At 39.8% G+C, this 4,720-nt stretch overlaps 1 protein-coding gene across 2 annotated transcripts in view; it reads right to left on the bottom strand.

The window, feature by feature from the left end:
• SGK1 (serum/glucocorticoid regulated kinase 1) overlaps window positions 1-4,720 on the bottom strand; it is a 187,090-nt gene that overhangs the window by 75,557 nt on the left and 106,813 nt on the right. The gene's annotated exons all lie outside the window — the stretch shown is intronic.

The following is a 4,720-nucleotide window of genomic DNA, read 5'->3' as shown; positions in this document are numbered from 1 at the left end:
AAAAAAAAAAAAAAAAAAGAAAAAGAAAAACACATATAATTAAATTATCAAGTAAAAATTATTTGTGGCATGGAGTTTTGTACATTTTGCCTGATTCAGAGAAAAGGTAATCAATGCATGTTTATTGACCACATCATTGATTTGTAGGACTCAAATTATGGGAAAGTAGTCAAGTTAATCTATCACAGAATCATAGTATTTTGTGGCTAGAAAATATTTAACAGATGACTTAGTTCAGCTCCCTTATTTAATAGATAGGAAAACAGACTCTGAGGGAGGCCAAGTGGCTTACAGAAGGTTACACAGATAGAAGTTATATATGTTATTTACAGTACATCTACTGTGGTTAAGAGAGGCCTATTTTAGAGTGGAGTTGGTAGAAATAGACATAGCAGTTTAGAGCATGAGCTTTGGTGTCAGACAGACCTAGAGAAAATTTAAGTAAAACTTAAAATTTACTTGACTGGGTATGTGCCCCTGGGATATTAGTTAATATCTTTTAGCCGTAGTCTCCTTATTGGAAAAATTGGCAAGTTTAGGGTTAGGGTTAGGGGCTCTAAGTTTTAATAATTGGTAAAGGTTATTATTCATTTTGTACCATCAAACATGTCAACAGGAGTATAATGACTTAGATGGAGTCATATACTCCTCTTGGGAGAGAGATAATTTTTTGATAGAAGCCTGGCCAACATGGCAAAACCCCTGTCTACTAAAAATACAAAAAGTAGCCAGGCATGGTAGCCCACGCCTGTAGTTTCGGCTACTCCGGAGGCTGAGGCAGGAGAATCACTTGAACCCAGGAGGCAGAGGTTGCAGTGAGCCGAGATTATGCCACAGCACTCCAGCCTGGTCAACAGAGTGAGACTCCGTCTCAAAAAAAAAAAAAGAATTTTTTATTAACAAAAGTTTGCTCAGGCCAGGCGCGGTGGCTCATGCCTGTAATCCCAGCACTTTGGGAGGCCAAGGCAGGCAGATCACCTTAGGTCAAGAGTTCGAAACCAGCCTGGCCAACATGGTGAAACCCTGTCTTTACTAAAAACGCAAATATTAGCTGGGAGTGGTGGTGGGCTCCTGTAATTCCAGCTACTCGGGAGGTTGAGATGGGAGAACGGCTTGAACCCAGGAGGTGGAGGTTGCAGTGAGCCGAGACCGTGCCACTGCTCTCCAGCATGGAAGACAGAGTGAGACTCTGTCTCTTATACACATCTAGATGTGTATAAGAGACACATCTATATGCAAATAATTATAGCAAAAGTAAAAAGACTTCTTTCCTGGGATTGTGCTCACTGAGCCCTCACCCTGGAATGCTTTTTGCCCAGCTATCCACACAATTCTCATCTCCTTCAGGTATCTGCTCAACTGGCACCTTCTCAGTGAAGCCTTGCTTGACATTTTGTTTAAATGGAAACTTTGTTCCCATTTCCTGCTTTATTTTTCTCCATGACACTTACCTCCTAATAAGTAATTTTCTTATTTGCTTTGTTTATGATCTCTTGTAAATTTCATGAGTCCTAAAGGGGTGCTTGGCACGTATAATTTTTTTTTTCTTGAGATGGAGTCTCATTCTCTCGCCTAGGCTGGAGTGCAGAGGCACAATCTCTGCTCACTGCAGCCTCTGACTCTTGGGTTCAAGCAATTCTTCTACCTCAGCCTCCTAAGTAGCTGGGATTACAGGTGTGGGCCACCACACCTGGCTAATTTTTGTGTGTTTTGTAGAGACAGGGTTTTACCATGTCGGCCAGGTTGGTCTCAATCTCCTGGCCTCAAGTGATCCGCCCAGCTTGGCCTACCAAAGTGCTAGGATTACAGGTGTGAGCTACCGCGCCCGGCTGGCATTCAATAAATTTTTGTTATTTATCCCTAAACAATAAAAAATGTGAATCATAAATCCCACTCTACTTGAGCTACTAGAATTACAGGAGATAATTATCCTGCCAAAATGTTGTGTTTTAACACATGTGTCTTCATTTATTCTAGTGCTTTAATCTTCCTGAATTCCTGGTGTTGGGGCAATAACATGCCATGATGGGGTTACCTCAGAGTAGTGGGTGCCTCTTTAAATGCCTGGAGGTGAATGAAAGAAGCTATTCCCAACCTAGCAGCAAGGCTATGACTTGGCCTGCTATGTAGCTTCTGACATTGCAATTCAATGCCATTTTTTTCTTTGCATAAAGGTGTAGAAACCTGTTTAGGCTGTGGTCTACTACTAAATGTACTCATTAGAAAAAATTTCTTTTTTTTGTTTTTTTTTTTGAGACAGATTTTCACTCTTGTTGCCCAGGTTGGAGTACAATGGTGCAATCGCAGCTCACTGCAACCTCTGCCTCCCAGGTTCAAGCAATTCTCCTGCCTCAGCCTCTCAAGTAGCTGGGATTACAGGCGCCCACCACCACACCTGGCTAATTTTTGTATTTTTAGTAGAGATGGGGTTTCGTCATGTTTGCCAGGCTGGTCTCAAACTCCTGAACTCAGGTGATCCACCCGCCTCATCCTCCCAAAGTGCTGGGATTACAGGCGTTAGCCACTGCGCCCGGTTTTAGAAAAAATTTCAAATGACTGGCTGTTTACATCTTTCAGATTATTGTCTATGACTATAATATAGTATGGAGCTGGGAAAAAATAATCTTCAAAACTCTTTTCAAAGATTCAAGTTCTATTCAATATATTATTTGGATTTGTTCAAAAACTATGACCAGGTTTTCTTGCCCTCATCAAAAGCGTATTTCTTTCCAGTAGTCTCAATCATAGCTACCCATTATAATTAGGAACTTAAAAAATGAAATAACAGTGATAAGTTCCTATCCAAAGGGAGTAGGGAGACTGGGTTATCAATGTATTTTCAAGCTCCCCAGGAATCTCTAATTTGCTTAAACCAACTTCTGCCAAATGCAAGTAATACAAATTGAGCAGTGTTTATCCACTGGGTACAGGCAAGAACCCAAATATAGCTATTTTAGGGTCATTGTGCTATATAAGGATAATACAAGAAATGATTCTTACACCTAGGTTAAACAATGAACAAACATCCACTCCTAGGCTGTATGGGGAAAAGAGAAATGTTTTAAATGTCTCTCATTGCAAATGACACTATATTCCTTAGTGTTTTTCTCCTTGGACTTACCTCCAAAAAGGTACTTGACATGAGAGGAAAAAGTAGAAATCAAGATTTGGATTTTATGCGAGGTTCTAGGAGAAATGTTCCTACTCTTTCCTATACAGGAGCTAAGTCAAATTCAAGGCCAATGGGATTATAATTTGCTTTATGCTATAATTTGTAATGTTTAACTTGTTTCAGCAAAAATGTCTGATACTCAATCTTCCATTAACACTTTAGCAATAGAATCTAGACTGCCACATGCAACTGTTAACAAATGCATGGTTTCTTTTCTTTGTTATGAATGGAACTAGACATTTCCATTAAAACATTTGCTGTTTTTCTCATGCAGCAGGCTGGCTAACTGTACAGTATTTAATGGTCTATGGGTCTAAAATATTTCTTATATGCCTTGGCTTGCACTAAAAGTGCTTCTGGTAAACCAGTTAATAATCTGGCCATCCAAGAGTCCAGAATGTTGAGTTAGTTTTTTACAGAGGTTCCCAGATGTGCTGGAAGACTCACTCTTAGCAGATCTTGCCAATATTTTTTTTTTAAGATTACATTTGGCTTTTCTTGTATTTGATATGAAACACATGTTAAAAACAATACCTGACAAATATGAAATGCATTTTTCTGCATAAGCAAAAACACCATGAACACAGCTTTTACAAAGTTTTGGATGGCAGAGATACAGGGTTTTCATTGCAAAACTGGGTTAACATTTAGGCAAGTTAATCATACATCGCGACAATGATTCTTTATCCAACATCTCTTTTGTATTCAGTAGGCAGGCCATTAGGGCTATGAAGAAATAAGCGGGAGAATGTCCAGGGAATGAAAAACATCTATATAACATGTGGAGAAGTGGATAGATTTACTAAGTATTCAACTTTAAGAGGTGCAGGTTCTGATCCCAGCCAGATCACTTGAGTTCTTAACTTCTCGGAAGTTAAGAATAACAATGTGAGTCTCTGAGTGTTTCAAGAAGATCCTGTATTAGTTGCTTCCCTTTGCACGTATTTTCCACGACATTTCCATTTGTTTTCTCTAGGTGCTGTCTGGCAGGGCATCACATGCAGCTTTATTTTTGCCTTTTCTTTCAGTCTATATTTTCTTTTCTATTTATTTTTAGAGGGCAATGGAAAATACTGCAATATACTGCAAGTATCCTTTCTCTTTACATGAACTGAATTTGTATTTTATTGTTTCTTTTTCCAGGTCTAGCCTGAGAAATCTTATGATATGGCCAGACACGGTGTCTCATGCCTGTAATCCCAGCACTTTAGGAGGTTGAGGCAGGCAGATCACGAGGTCAGGAGATCGAGACCATCCTGGCTAAGACGGTGAAACCCCATCTCTACTAAAAATAAAAAAAATTAGCTGGACACGGTAGCATGTGCCTGTAGTCCCAGCTGCTCAGGGATTGAGGCAGGAGAATCGCTTGAACCTGGGAGGTGGAGGTTGCAGTGAGCTGAGATCGTGCCACTGCACTCCAGCCTGGACAACAGAGTGAGACTCCAGCTCAAATCAATCAATCAATCAATCAATCAATCAATCTTATAATATTTACAAAATATAATTGTGGACCGATGCAGTGACTCACACCTGGTAATCCCAGCACTT

Source organism: Mandrillus leucophaeus, unplaced genomic scaffold (genome assembly GCF_000951045.1).
Source record: "Mandrillus leucophaeus isolate KB7577 unplaced genomic scaffold, Mleu.le_1.0 Scaffold396, whole genome shotgun sequence".
NCBI classification, from domain to species: Eukaryota; Metazoa; Chordata; class Mammalia; order Primates; family Cercopithecidae; genus Mandrillus; species Mandrillus leucophaeus.
This window is presented reverse-complemented; position numbering and strand designations above follow the sequence as displayed.